The following is a 17929-nucleotide window of genomic DNA, read 5'->3' as shown; positions in this document are numbered from 1 at the left end:
GAAGGGAGGCAGGAGGTAAATGGGTGTAAGACCCTTCCCCCTTAATGGAATGGTGAGTTAAGAGCTGTGCAGTAAGAGTTAAAAACAAGCACTGGCAAAGCCAATAGGTCTAGTCTTTGGGAACTATTGACTTTGCCAAAATAGCTTTTAGCCATGCTGCACAAAATACCCTGCGCTGCGCAGCGTGGGTAAAGAATTTAAAAAAAAGCCTTTGATGCAGCTGACTGCGTCATTTTGGAGGTGTGCACCCCACGCATGTCCGTGCCTACAAAATGGTAAGAAAAGAGAGATGCAGGCTCTAGCATACGCCTTTCTGGGACATAATTAATCACCCACTTTTTTTACAGATAATGAAGTGCCGAAACTTGAAGTTGAGATTCGTGTAGATTTATGGGTGCCCGTCTTCACACTCATTTTTCATCCCAAAGTTACTGCTGCTTCCATCACCCTCACACCTTAGATATCAATCTGGCTGGCACAAGTATATAGGACCAACTGCCGAACATAGAAGTAGATGACGTTGCAAACACAATCAAAAAATGAGCCTCAGGGAAAGCCCCAGGCCCTGATGGGGTACCAGCAGACATTATTAAATATCATTTAGATCTATGCGCACCTCTTCTAACAATTTTTTTCAGAAGCGTAATGAAGGAACAAATTACTGATTCCTGGAGGACTGTTCTATTTAAAAAGGTGGATTGGCAATCACCATCGAGTTATAGACTCATATCAATGATTGATTCCAGCATTCAGATTCTTGGAAGGGTTCTTCTGGCGCCTGGAATATTGGGCCACTGAACACAAAATCCTGTAAAATGTCCAATTTTGTCTTAGACCTGGGGTGTATCTAATATCAGGCAAGTATTTATGGGCAAAAAAGGGTCTCTTCACTTAGCATTTATAGACCTATCTAGTGCCTTCGACTTAGTAAATTGCGCAAAACTCTGGACTCTGATGGAATCCATGGGGGTAGAAGCTGAACTCCTCCTGTCGATTTTTTTTTTTTTTTTAAATATTTTTATTGCGAAAACATAGAAGGCACAGGACCACATAGCCTCTCAGGCCGAGCAAGGGAGGAAACATCGGCATGCAATGTTCAAGGTAAAACAGAGACTCCTACTGTTGATTAAACTGCTACACCATGATCTGATGGTAAAGGTTCGCTGTAGACTGCGGGGCAAATTAGCCCCCAAATAAAATGCACACGGGTGAGACAGGCTTGCATCCTTTCTCCCTTCCTTTTTCTGCTATACATTGAAATGTACAAAATCCTGGCGGAAGTAGGGAAGGATATTACCTGAATGGGTGGTCAATCAATCGCCATATTACTGTATGCAGAAGATGCTGTATTAATTGCCCACAGGGCAAATGGGCTGCAAATCCTACTGGATTCATTTTAATCTTACATGTGAAACCTAGATCTTAGGATAAATGATACTAAATCGTTCATTATGACTAGCGGGCCTCACAGCACCAAAATAATTATGGGAAATTCAGTCATGGAAAAATAAATGATTTTAACTATTTTGGGATTCTCTAGCTCCTTTTTTTTTAACTGGAAATCACTTTTAATTGCTAGAGCATATTCTTTTAAGAGAAATGTTGAGGCAATTTTTTTATACTTTCAAAGGTTAAGCTAGAAACCAGTCAAAGAAATGAGCCACTTATATAACACTAAATGTATTGCTGCAGGATCATATAGAGCAGGTGTATGGGGGAATGCACATTCGGAAGTCCTCCAGTGGTCTGAAAACAATTTTTTTCAGAGATTACTAAGGATTCCACCGGGGACTGCTACTTTAATTTGCCACGAAAAACTAGGCCTTACCTATATGCAAAATACCATAGGTCTTGCACCTCTATTATTGCCCTTCCAGGTACTTACTACTTGATGCAGGCCAACAGACCCCTGGGGGAAAGAGGAGGAGGGGTGGCCGCTGTCATTAAAAAAGAATCGTCGGCCATTTCTGTTGCCTCCTTTGAAATGAGCTCAGTGGACAGTAAAACTCACCTTTCCCAAGTTCACGTTATTGTGTATACTGATCTACAGACTTACTATAGACTATGCGAAAATATTGCTAATTGGTGTCTTGAATTACTGGCCTTCAGAGGAAGGTGAGAGTCAGGGCGCTAAAGAGCTCACCGACCTAGTGACTAATCTAAATCTAGAAGGACATATAAAGGAACCGACTCACATTAAAGGACACACATTAGATCAATTATGGACCTCTAACTTCTCGGTCCACGACAGAGGCGGTGTGTCCATTGGGGGTGCTGGGGCGTTGCCCCACTAATGCCACATGGCCCCATTCCACGGTGACACTCCAATTCCTGCAACTGTGTTGAAGTTAATAAGCTCACGCTAAATTGGTCCGGGAGACCGGGCCACGCCTGATGCAATCGGAACTGAAGGGGGTGGGGCCGCGCCAGCAAAGGGTTTGAGTGACAGACTGTGTCACTGACAGCGCCAGCAGAGTACGCATGCTCGAGTTAGGGCTAATCATTTTTATTACAATCTCGAACAGGCGCACTGTCAGCCACTAATACTGCCCTTAGGAGAGCCATGGACCGGAGCAGCAGCTCCCGGGGAGGGGGGGGGCATCCCTGCTCTAGCCAATCCTGGTGTGCTAATGCAGTGCCTGGATTGGCTGAAACACCGTGAAGCCTGAGCCTGGGGGAAGGCATAAAAAGGATTGGGTGGCAGGTGCCGCGCGTGGGTGGTGTCACTCCCGCAGTTGGTTAAAAAGTTATGGCCAATCACTGTGGCTTATGTGAAGCCATGCAGACAGTGATTGGCCATTTCGTTTGTGATGTGCCACGCTCGTGTTGTTGCAGCGCAGCAGTCCGTCACAGCGCCAGACCAGACCTCGTGCTGGTGACGTCCTCCTACTGTCTGCCCAGTCCAGTGCAGTGTCTAAGGCCTACTGCTCGTGCTCGCTCGTGTTGTGTGTGCAGTGAGTCAGGCTGATCTGTACTTGGTCAAAGTGCAAGTTGGTGGTTGGTTACATCATTCGACGAATCAACAAGAGTAAAGCAAGAAGAGTGGGAGTCCGCCGCTCGGCCCTTAAATGAAGTTTATTTCGTTTGTTCCCGGCATGGCCCGAGCGAGGGCTGGAATTCATTCTTTGCGCTTAGGACGCAGCCTCCGTGGAGTTCAGAAAGGCCCCGTGCAGATATCTGCTGATGCATGCTAATCGCTGGTCCAGAAAAGAACATTAGGCACTGCCACAAAATCAAACACCACCTTTAATGATGCGGACACTCTTCCCTTCTGTTTTTTTTTTCTCGCCTCACAACTTAATATTAACTCTTTTGGGCAACCCGTAGCGTCTAACAATCTTTGCCTGCTTCTGCAATTATAAAATCAATGGTCTATGACAAGAAAAGACTAATGATGTCGGGGACATGGACAGAGAAACCCGAACTGTAATAATCCATTAATATGTTTGGGGGAGGGTCCCTGTATCAACTAAAGCCATACAATTCTCTCTCACCCCTTACTTTGCATATTTCTGGACACTTGTGGTTTTTTTCTTCACTTTTACGCTACTTTTGTTTGCTTTGCGCTGACAGTGTTTTAATGAGGGGTTGTAACCGCTTTAGTGCTACCACATTCATTGCTAAGACTGTGGGGGCTTGGCTGCTGCTTTATCTTTCCTCTTACCCGGCATTTGGGTGCTCCTTGCGCTGTTGGTCCTCTCGCCGCCGCTCCCTACCACCCGAGCAGGCCGCCGAGAAGAGGACCACAAGACCCAGGCTCCTTAGCGGCTCCCCAGCGGCGGAAGTCACCACGCCACCTGAGCGCCCGGAGGCGCTTCAAATACCGGACAGCCCCCGCGTCGCGGGCCCGAGTGCGAACTGCGCCGGGCTAAGCCCGGGCAAAGGGCGGGCCATCTGTGGCCGTCCGTGGATGGAAGAGGACAGGACAGGCTACCCCCTTTCATTGCTAGAGGAGCCTCCTACTGATCAAGCCATATTCCAAAAGGTACTGTAGCTATTGGAACTTAAATCCCTAGTGGTAACCATTGTATTAAGAAGAAATTGGACAAACAGGAGGTCGCATTGCTGTTGTGACTAGGACTTTGCTGTTTTCTTAATATTTACATTGTGAGACTTCCATCTCCAGAATGAGTAATCAGGGGAAAAAAGTAAAAATACCAGCCACAAGATCGAACACTAAGCTGCAGGCAGTAGAATCCCAGCCCCTACCCACCTTGACTGCAATTGACAAGATGCTGCAACAAACAATTGGTGTTGTGGCTACTGCTATTGTGAATACTGAGAGAAGGCTATCAATACCACCAACACTACACATTCAAAATTAGGGAGGCGATATCTCACTTACCATGACTGATGCTTTAGAGGCAAATTCGTACTTATCATCATCGTATATAGACTTGCCTTGTAGCCAGATACCTATAGAGACTTCTATAGATGTCCAGGATTCTCCGATCATTTTGACTTCCCCCTCTCCTGCGATAACGCAGGATGCACGCAAACCACATCCCAGGAAAAAGAAAGAAAACATTCCCCAAAAAATGGGCAAAAATAATTTGGCAAATCATAATTTGGTGACCCCGACTGCTAATTCATCGTTCCCGGCATCAGGAATACCGTGCTGGGTCACCAACATGGTGACCGACTTACAAGCATGCTTGGAGCGGACTATCGTCGCTCAACTTAAACCCTTATATAGAGCCAGCCAAACCATTGGGAAGTGCTCTACCTTCTGTGGGTGACACCACCCTTAAAAATATTTTTGGTGGTGGGGTAGCCGGGAAAAAAAATCCCAATGCACAGACTAATAATGAACAGATTAATAATGCAGGAGTTCCACCAAACATCCAGAAGCCGGCACATGCTCCACCCCATCCTCTGCCCAGTATGAATACCAATGACCAAGCCCATCGAGCAGCGGGAAAGCTTACAAATGCCAGAAACAAAGCCACCCCAATGTCTAATGAGGGCGAAAAGGGGGGTAAAATTGGCTCATCGGTGAAAAGGAACATAACATCAAGAGCCATTTCCCACCAGCTACCAACAATAAATCTTCCCCCAGAAGCCCAACTGTATGTGGTAGTACTTGCAGGAGTGCCACCTCTAAGTGAGGGGAAAAGAGAAAAGGAGAATGAGTTAAAAAAACAAGTGCATTCAATGGCTTAGCGTAAATAGACCCCTGCCACTGAATGTCTCAGGTGAAATACTGTCGGCTAGAAGAGTAGGCTGGATTGGGAGGGGACCTAAGACAGTAGCAGGAGATGTCATAATTCTGAACTTCAGGGACATCTCTGCTGTAGAATATATCTGTGACGCCCCACTTTATAGACTAAACACCCAAATATGTCCATTACAACTTTCATACTTCTACCCTACTCCTAGTCTGGAACCGTCCCACCCCAAAAGAGTTCATTATAACAGGGATTGTCAGCTCCCATTGCATAGAACATCAAATGGGCGATTCGCTAGGGAGGGTATGTCTCTCTGTAGCCCCCTTTTTCTCCTTCAACCACATTGGAATAGGTTCAGCGTGCTGGAAGAGGTAGACTGACTCAAAGTTAAGGGAAACCCCCCTCCTCAAGATACCAATGAAATCCCTAGAAGGGCAGGGGTAATAGAGGAAAACAACCCATCACCCATTCTCAGGGAGGAGTTAATAACCCACTTTTCCTCTAGGGAGAAGACTAGTGATAAAGGGAACGAGGAAGTAAATGATCCTGAAAAAATAGTAGAGGGATGTCTAAAACTGGTTTCCTGGAACATAGCTGGGCTTAAAAATAAATTGCTTACTCCGGAGTGGGCCGCTTTTATGGCAACACATGACATTTGCCTGATGCAAGAGACCTGGGCACTGGAGGAGAGCACAAGCCCGACCTTTGCAACTTATGATGTTTTGGCAGTGTCCACAGGCAAAGGTCGCCCATCGGGTGGGCTATCAATTTGGATAGGCTCTCATTTGGGTATCCAGGCGACTCAAATCCAAACAAATTCCAGGGATATCCAGTGTGTTTTGTTAAAACCTCCAAGTAAACCTCAAGTAGCTATAGTTAACATTTACTCGAGGCCATCTAGGAACGGGGAGGAATCAAATACAATTAAAGACCTTAACACCTTCATCCTTGCGTTAGACCCCTCCATTGAAATAATTCTCAGCGGTGATTTTAACTGCCAATTTGAGCCGCTGGGTACCCTGGAGTTGGGTGAACAAGATGAAGTGGATGCACTGTGGCATATCCCTGAGCCTAATATCACTCCAGTCAGGGCATGGACCCCGTTAGTGCTACAAATACAATCTTTCACCCTTGCAACGTCTCTACGGGCATGCAATGGAAGAATAGACCCCGACCGCCCAGGCACTGCCACGTTCAACAGGGCAAATAAGATTTCCATCATTGACTATGTTATGGTGGAAGCGGAAAATTGGGATAAGCTGACGGAATTTAGGGTTGTGCAAAGGCATGATAGTGTTCACAATGCCCTGGTTTTAACTTTCAAACCCGGGTCCTTTGGTCTAACAAACCCTGTCCCTAACACAGACATGGAGTCTCCTCCATTCATGGTGTCTAATAATAGAAGGAGGGTTAAATGGCCTCACTTAGTAGACTCACCCTCACAGCTTGCAAAAATATATCAGCTCGCAATTCCCCTCATAACTCAGATGGGTGACTCGACTTCTGGGCAGCACGCAGTAGATACACATAGGCAGTTAGCAATGGCATTGGGGGAAGTATTCCACCCTATAAGTAGAAGTAAGCGGAGTGTTCCTAAGATGCACCCTTGGTTTGTTGATGCCTGCAAGAAATCAAAAAAGGAGCTCCTTGCGGCAATCAAGTCCAAAGATAAAGCAAATATCAGGGCAATTAGACTATCGTATAAAAAGGAGATCATCAGGGGCAAGAGAGAGTGGGAGGAAACCAGGTGGGAAGAACTGAGAGGTGCCCTCCTGGCAAGGATTCCAAATTATTTTGGGCAATAGTAAGCTCTGGCGCGAGAAGGGGAGGAGAAACTCTCCTACCAAATATCGCCCCTTCAACTTGGGAGGCGCACTTTGCAGCGCTTTACACAAGTCCGGAGATTGGCACCCTTGAATATACAAACAAGGCCCGGACACCAGAGTCAGATAGTGCCCCTGGGACTCCATTGGCCACAGACCTCCCGCACGAGTGTCGACTGCGGGGGGCCATGGGCCTGGGCTACCAGATGGGCCAGCGGGACACTGGGGAGAGGACGGGCTCTGGAAACATTGAAAGCATCTCACTTAAGGAAGTGGAATCTGCAGTTGCTAGGCTGCTCCCAAATAAAGCCCCAGGCCTCGATAGACTACTAGGCGACCTTTTTCGATCTTAGCCTAAAATATGAGCTCCGTACCTTGTTGTATTGTTTAACGCGGTTCTCAGGGGTGCTAAGCTCCCGGACTCCTGGGCGGGCGCTGAGATTGTCCCCATTTTTAAAAAGGGATGCCCTTTAGTCCCATCGAACTACAGGCCGATTAGTCTTCTGGAAACTACCCAGAAACTGATGGGCCGGATTCTCCTGGACAGATTATTGGGATGGATGGAGGAGTTTGAAGTATTAACTACCCTCCAGGCCGGTTTTAGATCTGGAATCTCGACCCTGGACCAAATTTTTAGGCTGCAGGTCCTCTTCTGGAAGACAGTAAAAGTAGAGGGTGGCAGCCTCTACCTTGTCTTCGTAGACCTGCGGGCCGCTTTCGATCTTGTGCCCAGGGAGAGTCTATGGAGGGTCTTGAAAGAGCTTGGCCTCCCGCCCTATTTACTAGATGTCCTGAAGCGCTTTCATGCAGGGAACTACGCCCAGGTGAGGTGTGGGAAGAACGAAAAATTATCAGTCCGTTTCCCCGTAACTAGAGGTGTACGACAGGGCTGTGCCCTGGCCCCTACGCTCTTTAGTCTCTACATTAATGGTTTGGTGGGGGAATTAGCTAATGTTAGGGATAGTGATGCCCCGTGGTTGGCAACAGGTCGGGTGCCCGCCCTGATGTTCGCAGACGATACTCTGCTGTTGTCGCGAACATCTACGGGCATCCAGCGGGTTCTGGACGGGTTTGTTTCTTTTTGCGCCTCGAGGGGCCTGGAGATAAACTTGGAGAAGACCAAGTTCATGGTCTTCGGTCCCCCGAGGCGCACCCTCCCGGGCCCCGTGCTAAATGGTACCCCGCTTGAACGGGTGAGAACCTTTGTTTACCTGGGCGTCACCCTGACGGAAGATTTTGGTTGGGGTCCACAGGTATATAAATCCACCCTGAGGCTTTCGTAGATCGTAGGGGGTATAGGCAAGTTCCAAAAAGCAACCCAATTCAAGCCAGTTGCCCCTCCCCTCGAGATCTATAGTGCCCAAGCTAGGCCAACTGTCATGTATGGCGCAGAACTCTGGGGTCATAGGAACACACAAAGCCTCCTCAAAGTGGAGCATGCCTTCATGAGGAACTTGGTGGGTCTTCCCCAGAGTACCCCACTCGTACCTTTGAGATTAGACCTTGGTCTAGAGCCCATCACAGAACTGATAGCCGCTCAACCTCTCCTGTATTGGAGAAGGCTCTGGACAGCACTGGAGCTAGTGGATTATAGAGACGAATTTTCTGTAGTTTGGGAGAGGTTGAAGAGCAAGAATACACCCTGGCTACTACACATTAAAGCCCTTGCATACAACATTGGCCTGCCCCAATTATGGGAAACCCCGGAGGTGAGCTGCCCAACGGTACAGAGAAAAGAGCTGCTGGCCTCTTTGAGATATCACAACCTAAGTTTGCTATATAGCTCGACAACCACGGGCAGGCTGACTATAGAATTTTTGCAGGTAAAACTCGCACCCAAGAGGGAGGAATTTTTGGATCTAATGCAGCCTTCATTAGCAAGAAAACTGTACACCCAATTAAGACATGGCTGTCTGCCTATTGGGGCTTTAACTTGTTCAAGGGCTGGATGAGAAGATGGAATCTGCCCAGCCTGCAAAAGCAGTAAAGAAGACATTGTCCATGTTTTGTTTTTCTGCCCAGCATATAGCAAATTACGGAGATGCTGGTTGTCACCGCTGTGTAGAAACTTGGGATTAAAACAATGTGCACAAGCCTGTAGAATCTTAAGACATGACACATCCCCCCTTATTGTGTTTTCGGTTTCCCGTTTCCTATATGGTATGTGGCGCAGAAGGGCTACCTTGATTAATTGTGATAGCCTATGTTGATTGTTATTTCTTTTCTTCTTTGATAACTTACTGTTTAATAATTTTTTTAACCTAATGTTTTTACTATTTATGCATTTTATCCTAGTGTATGTATGTATTTTATCTGCACTTTTATGGTCCACGACCGAAATAAAGTTATCAAATGAATGCTTTAGTGCAGGGGACGACTCTGGCGTTCTTCCCACCAGCTTTGTAGTGCAAAGGACGTCGACGGGTCGTCCTCTGTACTCGAAAAGAAAAGCTTAGTGGTCGTCCTCATACTTGAAAAGAAAATGTTTCGGGTGAAAAGACCACAAAGTATTAAAAAGAAAAAAATAATCCTGATGCGAGGGAAATGGTTCATTATTTTCTATATTGCGTAACGTCACCACGCACACCTAGCTTGCTGACATCACAGCAAAATAAAATGAAAGCAGACTCCACTACTGATGCGATCTGCTTTAGCTTTTGCTCTGTGCCAGGGGACATAACTCTCCCACGTCCTCTTTCCAGCACTTTCTCTGCGAGTTGATCCCTGCTGGGGGTTCACACTATTTTTGATTCGTTTGAAGGTGGGGTGACAGGCCCCTGGGCATTGACCTGTGCTTTCCTCTGGGCAAAGAGTGTTTAAGGATGGATGGATGGTTAACTCAGCTTACATCCATGATAACTTTCAGCACAGGGCATTGGGTCAGCCACTTCCAACATAATCTCTGTTGCCTACCCCATATGTATGTGACTTTCAGTATTTTTCAGATCCACCTGAAAATTAGTGTGCTTTAGTGCCAGGATTGGCTGTCAATTCCTTCGGTTTTCCATTTTTTACTCGAATTTCTCTCCTCAGTTTTTTATTTTCAATATTTTAGAGCATAATACGGCTCCCAGACATGCTAACAGACGGCATGCTTGCCACTCATTACATCTGCAGTGTGCCACACCCAGCAAGGACACTGCCTCCATTCCAGGCCACTGCCGTAGGGTGGTATTGTCCATAGTGTCACTGCTCTACCATTCCAAGATGCCAACCATTTGGTTATAAATGTAGCGGCTATGCTGGAACTTCAAAACAGAAAAATGCCATGCATGATAAAATTGCCTCCTGCTGTTATATTTAATTGTATTTGTTATAGAAGCATACGCCTGCCATGGTTAGACGGCAGCATGTTTTCTTTTTTTATCTTGCTTATGGTGTTGTTTGTGGTTATGCAAGCCAGTGAATATAAGAATAAGTCGGGGAGTGGCTGAATGGACACCAGTTATACGTCGAGTGGCAGAGTCCATCCACGTATGGTAACCATTCATTGTTTAATAGGGCTCTTTCATTTAAAAGCCAGACCTATTGGCATTGGCAGTGCTTCTTAAGTACGCAAGAGACATTACTTTAAAGTAGATATTATTGTTGCTAGTTTAAAAATCTTTACAGTGCTGGAGCAAATAAGTAGTAAATCTTTGCCTAATTTAGTTGTAAATTTGGAGGTGGGGTCCAATGTTATGTGTCCACATGCAACATGCGTGCCGCTAGGACGCACCTCAAAAAAAAAATGCATTTAACTGTGGTTTTCAGCACTTGTTAGATCTCGAAGGAATGATTTAGTCCAGCCACGCGCACTGATTCATGCCTTTGGTGAGCTAAAGGTGTGCTCTGAGGGGCGCCATAAGGCCTAAAGTTAGTTTGCGCATAAAAAACTGCTGTCGGCCCCCAGTCAGGGGCAGCTGACGTGCCCTGGGGTTTACTGCCACGCAGTTTCACCTGCCTTCTCACTTTTTCCAACACTTGCAGCTAAGGCCTGAAGCATTTGATGTTCCCTAGCCTCCAGCAGCCCAGGCACACATTCTGTCTTCCTAATTAACGCTCTGTCTTGTGACGGAGGGTGAAAAGAAAATGGTTTGCACTTATAAATAAAAATGAAGCACAACGTGCAACCACACTTGCCTCTTCAACCACTTTCCAAATAAAATATGAAGGGCGCAAAGGGCCCTGCGTTAGCATTTATTTAAATCAAACTATCATTTTTTTTAGTCCTATTGTTGTTTTGTATTACCAAGAATCCATTTCTTGAGAAAAATTGAGGAATACATGCAATGTGAGCTAAGCCACGGATCATGTTTTTGATTGAAATGTGAATTTTTCATTTTAAAATAAACAGTTAAATATTTCCCTTAGACTGAGTCTAGGTTCAATATGGCGGGATCCATAGCAGATTTTACGACATCCAGACAAGATACATTTGCATAAAATGAACCTTGCTAGGGTAATTAGCATAGTTGGTTGATATACTGAATATTGGATTCACCCCTCCAGAAGTGGGATAAATACCAATGTATTAGATTTTACAGGGTAGGCTTGGACCGAAAATAGTCTCAGCACCAAAATAACATTGGCCCACATCAGTCAATCAGATAACAAAAAAAAGTGTCCCCCATTTGCAATTAGGGCACTTTCAAATTCACAAAGACAAGTGCTATGCAAGGTATTGGAGACTGCTTGCATATGATCTTGCTGCAGGCAATGTTTGTGGTAACAGGAAAATCAAACTAAAAATGGGTCACCAGGCCATAAAAAAGCTCAAGAAACCTTCAAAAACCCTGTCCACCAACAAGCCCACACACTGACCTATCAGATCAGCCCCTCTGACACTGCCTGATGGCCCCATAGACCACCCCAACCGTGGATGTTCATTGTCTTAAAGCATCACTGAATTTGAATTGCTATGAATTCAAAACGTTTACAGGGTTCATTAGACCCAAGTACATGAGTTAAAAATGTGTACAAAAACACATTGTGCTAATATTAAGACCAGCACCCATCCAGCAGTTTGGGATGGACTAGACCCCTGAGGAACAGGATCAGTTCTCATTTGCATAAAGAAAATGTTTGTTGTATCTGATGTCTTAAATGCAAATAACCATCATACGTAGCCATGCAGTCCAGTATAGTGGATTAGTTGGTGGCAAGTCCAGCACCTCTGACCAGTCTTAGGGGCCGATTATGATCGCGATCACTGAGGAGGAGGGAACGTCCGCATGGGCTGCGGCGTTCCCTCCTGTACGATTAGGATGTGACCGCCACCCTGGCGGTCACATCCTCTATTACTTACATTGCGGCGGGTGCGGCTTCAAGCTGCACCCGCAGCAATGTAAAAAATGCAGGTGTTGCATTTGTATGCAGAAAGAGGCAGGCACCGCGCGGTGCCTGCCGCTTTCCGCACACAAATGCAGGGGGGTACCATAGGTACCCCCCATGTGCACCCCCCACCCCCACTTCACCTAGGGGGCCCGCAAAGGGCCCCCGCAGTGATGTTACACATGCTTTTCCACGGCGGAAAAGCCACCGCGGAAAAGCATGTTTCCCATCCCATCCTAATCTGGCTGACGGTGTCTGAGAGACACCGTCACCATATTAGAGCTTTTCCGCCGCGGTTGTAAGCCAACCACGGCGGAAAAGCAGCGGACGGAAACCAGGACCCACCAGCCATCCTAATGTGGCGGTGGGTCTTTGGTGGGTCCGCAGCGGATTTTCCGCATCCTCCGGGCCGGCGGTGGCTTCCGCCGGCCCAGAGGATGCGGAAAATCCGCTATCCTAATAAGACCCTAAGTGTGGTCAAAGAAGGACAGGTGCAAGCCTGGATATTTTCTCATTGTCGATGTAGAATTTCTAAATTAATTCTTGTGTTTTTAGGATGTCTCAGAATTAGCTGGGCATGTGTGTGTCAGGAAAAGATACCTTTTTAATGCACCGCTTGTAACCCTGATTCCGACGCACACAGGGGTTTACTTTGCACCCACTAGAAAACTAGTGGAGGAGGCTGAAAGAGGGCCGAGGCTGCTTTTCTTCATGTGTCCTCAAAAAACGCAGAAAGACACAGCACAATTCAATGTTACCACCAAGCCAGGCTTGCTTTGCTTATAATCCAGTACCGAAAGAAACCCGCACAGTTTTATCAATGCACAGCACTTTCCTTGAGGCACAAACACCCCGGTTCCGTGTGCCCTGTCACCTAGAAAACATGTCTTACAAGTTACAACCTGCTGTGTGAGCGCAGGGAAGTACTCAGCTCGGAAGCACTTCCTCAACTTAAGTTATTTGACGGAAACAACCTGAGGTAACTTGTGGCATTAAGTAATGTCCACTCAGCTTATCATCCTTGCACACTCAACCATTAAGTTATGATGGCCCTTATTCTGCACTTTTTCTCAAAGGGCTTTAGCAAGCGGCCTGACGAGAGAGAATAAAAATGTCACAATAACGCTGATGGTTAATGTTTTTCCTAGAGAGAAATCCGTTTTGTCTAGTGGAAGTTTGGACTCATGGAAAGGTAACGCAGAAAGTTAATGTGCATGCTGCAAAGAACATGTAACTGATGCAGATCACAAAATGCACATGATGTAAATAGGTCAGTGAGTCACTGCTTTTGTCAGACAGATCCTTTTGTTACTTGCAGGTTGTCAGTTAAAATCCTAACATACAACAGAGAGCTATTAACTGTCATCTAAGAGCTGCATGCAAACTGCAAGGTAAAAATTGTAGTGGTATGTTTCCCCCCACCAGTCTTTGTTTGATTACCCTAATGTTTCAAAAATAAATTGTTATATTTTTATTTTCAGCACCTGGTAAAGCCTGACAACCTGAACCACTGCCTAATTTTTGGGCAATTTTTGGGCAATTTTAGGACGGAGAACAAGAGGCTCAAATCTCCTTTGCTGCTCTTTCATCCCGGCTACGACCCAGCAAACAACCGTGAGAAAGGTAAGGAAACTGGTGATATTTTCTTTTAAATTGGAGTTAGGGCTATGTTTGTGGTCACTCTACATGGTGGTTGGGGTGGGTGCACATTCTGAACATTGTACCCTCAGTGGATGGAATTTAGTAATACTGAGCCTTAGCCCTGTGCTTTGGGCAATAACGGTTGTTAAAGGCACTATCTATTCCTTGCCTTCTTCAAGTCCCTCAAACAGTGTCTGTTTCAGTGCCTTCAGCAACCAGTATGGCACACAGAGGAAGCAGGCAGTAAGGCTGTATTTTTCGCAGTCCTGTTGTCCAAAGGAGAGCTGTTGGAGATATATTGCGGTAATGCACAAGATATATGTATTTGTACTGAAATTTGAAATTATTGCACCCAATCTTATACGTTGTACTTTGACTATTGACAGGCTTCTTTCATATTGGTAAGGACAGCATCGACATGATGAATACAGTAGAACAATTAATTACACAGTCATTCCATGCACGGCCACTAGGAGAGAAACTACAGATAAAGAGAATAGGACCTGATCGGCCTGACCTACAACTGCAACAAGTTACCCAGGACAGAGGAAAATCTTACAAACGTAACTTCTCAAACACCTGGTACACAAAAGCTAATTGGTTTACAGGGTGCCCTTCAAGAAACAAACTGTTCTGCTTCCCCTGCTTGCTGTTTAATGGTGACTTTCCTTGGACAAGAGTAGGAGTAAAAGACATGAAGCATCTGTCTAAAAAAATAAAGAAGCATGCACACTCAAGAAAGCATATGGAAAACGTGACGAGACTGGGAATGTTGGGAGACGCACCGATTGAGCAGCACATAAACTATGCATATCCCCAAACAATACAGAATCACAATGAAACACTTGATAGGAATAGACACATACTATCAAAAATAATTGATTGCATTAGTTTCTGTGGTGTTTTCGAACTGGCATTAAAAGGCCATGATGAATCAGAAGGTTCCACAAATCCTTGAATATTCTTAGGCATTGTGGATTTAGTAGCAAGCATAGACAAGGAAATGGAAGCACATTTAGCAAGTGCTACAGTCTTTAAGGGCACCTCTAAAATGATACAAAATGAACTCCTTGAGTGTATGCTAGAAATTATGAGAAGCCATATTGTCCAAGAGTTGCAAAACACAGACTTTGTGGCTATTCAGGCTGATGACACCACTGATGTGGCCACACAAACACAGTCCGTATTAGTCTTTCGGTACCTGGACAATGGCTATAATGTTGTGGAGAGGTTCTATGGTTTCACTCATTTAAGAGCCTCAACTACAGAAACCATTACTGCAGCTATACTGCGTCAACTGAACTTCATTTTTCCAGAGGTGCATAAAAAAACGTATTGCACAAAGCTATAATGGTGCGTCCGTAATGAGTGGAAGCCATGGTGGACTATAGAAAAGAATTAGAGATGTGTACCCGTATGCTCATTATGTGCACTGTTACGCCCACCAACTTAATCTTATCATGCAACAGGCAGTATCAAAGATCTCCGAGACACAAACTTTCTTTCAGGATGTAGGAGGCATGCCAGCATTCTTCTTATGTTCCCCAAAAAGAATGGAAGCACTTCAGGAGATTGTGGACAAAAGGGTTCCAAGGGGAGCCTCAACTCGTTGGAACTATAACATTCGTACAGTCTAACTAAAATTTTCAATATAGGGAGGACCTTGTGAAATGTTTTGAAGCCATAGAAGCCAATGAAACCTTTGATTTCAAAACTCACAGTGAAGCCTGTGGCTTTGCTAGAACACTAAAAGATATAGAGTTTCAGGTCTTTCTGTTTTTATTTGAAAAGATAATGTCAGCTGTCGAAATTTTATACAATCAGTTACAAGGACGAGACATAGATACTGTCTTTGTGAAAACATATACCGCTGAGTTTGTCGAAAGCATAAACCAAGTGAGAGATGAGGTTGACAATTTAGACAGCCAACTGCCAGCGACTTCAACTTTTTCAAACCACAGGAAAAACATCACCACTCTGGTCCGAAGTGCAAAAGAGATATGTGACATTGTAATTGTACAAGAGCGTTTTGCTTTCACAAAACATTTGGGGAGTGCCACATTATTGGAAAGTAAATACTTTGCAAAATGTGATGAATCCTTCCCTGAGCATGCTCTGCATGAGGCTGTAGAAGCTTATACAATGCTCAACCAAGAGGACCTGAAAACTGAGTTGACTGTAATGTACTCAATGCCTGTGTACTGGTAGGCCAAAGATGCCAGGTCTTTGCTGTCTTTAATTCATGAACTTAATATGGAAAAGACATTTACAGAGATAGGGGCTTTACTAAAAATTGTCATTATCACTCCTATGACAACCTCAGAGGCAGAATGATCTTTTTCCGCCTTAAAGAGGATTAAGACATTCCTGAGGTACACCATGCTTCAGGAAAGACTCAATGCATTGGCAATGCTCTCTATAGAGAGCAAGCTTGTTCAAAATATCGCTGACTTTAACATTCAAGTAATTGACAGACGTGCTGAATTTAGATACAAAAAGTAAACATGTTGAATGGTGCTAGTTTGTGACCTGTTTAGTTCTTTGTTTAATAAAAAACATCTGTGAGGTACTCAGAAATGCATTATATCTGAAAGTCTGTTATGAAGCTCTGTGGTTATACTGACTAAGCAGTTACCTATGTTATATGACATCTCTTTAATAATGTAATAACTGCACTTTCACAATTGCTTTATTAACCTTCCTTCTTTCTCCAATTTGCTTGAAAATGCACCATTTCCCCACTATTTTTTCAAAATTTTCTCGGGGGAGAACGCCCCGAACCCCCCTTAGGTTGTTCGGGCTCGCTCGCTACGGTGAAGTATGACAATCATTTTACGCCTCACCACTTGCAAATGTCACCGCCCGCCACTTGTCCACGACCTACTGGTACTGCCCTGCGCATGGTCGGATCACCATCTCATTTATTTCTCTATAAATGGTCTATCCATAGTTAATTCACCAAGCAACACGAAACCATTGACCAGAAATTGGAACCGTGCTCGACTTCCTGTGTTCCTCCACATGCTGCAATCTACTCTGCCGCCCATAACAAACAATGTTAATGAGATGGAGAGAGCCATCTCCAATTGGCAATTACAAGCATGTGAGGTGCATGCCCCATTACAGAGGAAAGAAAGATCAACGAGGAGACACAAAACTTCCAATTGGTTCACTGGGGAGTTAAAACATGTAAAACTTAAAACGTGCCAGGCAGAACGGAAATGGCGGAGAAGTTACTCTCCGACAGGAAAAGGTACGAAAAAGCACTCACTGATTACAAGGCTGCTATAGTGGAGGCGAAAAAGGTTTTCTATTCGACCTGGGTACTTAGTTCTAGTAACAAATCTAAAGATATTTTTAAAATCGTCAGAGAGCTCTCTATCCACAACCAAATTACTCTGGCCATCACCTCCTCCCAGGTCCTGTGTGATAAGTTGAACATCTTCTTTATTAACAAAATTAAGGCTATCCAGAATTCTATCTCTACTAGCCATCAGAAATGGAAATCACACAAGCAATATGAAAATTCTACAACAATGTCCAGCTTTCAAACAATTACCCCAGATCAGCTGGAAGAACTCAGAAACATGATTCAGTCTGGCTCTCCCAATGACTATTGCCCTGTTTGGGTACAAAAAGAACTACTCTCTCATTTTCCGGCTACCTTCCTCTCCCTTCTAAACACCTCGCTGGAGCAAGGGGTAGTCTCACTCGCCTTCAAAGAGGCAGTGTTAGTGCCATTACAAAAGAAAGTTGGAGTAGACCCCAACCACCTGAGCAATTATAGGCCTATCTCGTTCCTTCCTTAACCGACCAAATTACTGGAGGCACATGTGGCAAAACTACTGTGTGCCTTCATAGAAGAATCTGATTTTCTAGATTCCCATCAGGTGGGGTTCAGGCCATCTCACTCTACCAAATCAGTTATCTTAAGTGTTAAGGGCAATCTGAAAGAAGGAGCAGACAGGGGGTGTACACAGGCCC

The 17929-nt window shown here is 45.0% G+C and overlaps 1 long non-coding RNA gene across 1 annotated transcript in view; it reads left to right on the top strand.

Moving 5' to 3' along the window:
- Window positions 1-3695: 3695 nt before the first annotated feature.
- Window positions 3696-17929, top strand: part of LOC144798397 (uncharacterized) — a 36022-nt gene continuing 21788 nt past the window's right edge. The window contains exons 1-2 of the long non-coding RNA XR_013603532.1: window positions 3696-3985; window positions 13786-13927. This is a non-coding gene — a long non-coding RNA (uncharacterized LOC144798397). The remainder of the gene's footprint in view (window positions 3986-13785; window positions 13928-17929) is intronic.

The sequence above is a fragment of the Lissotriton helveticus genome, chromosome 12, assembly GCF_964261635.1.
Source record: "Lissotriton helveticus chromosome 12, aLisHel1.1, whole genome shotgun sequence".
In the NCBI taxonomy this organism is placed as follows: domain Eukaryota; kingdom Metazoa; phylum Chordata; class Amphibia; order Caudata; family Salamandridae; genus Lissotriton; species Lissotriton helveticus.
Note: the sequence above shows the minus strand (reverse complement) of the source record. Positions and strands in the feature narration are given on the sequence as shown.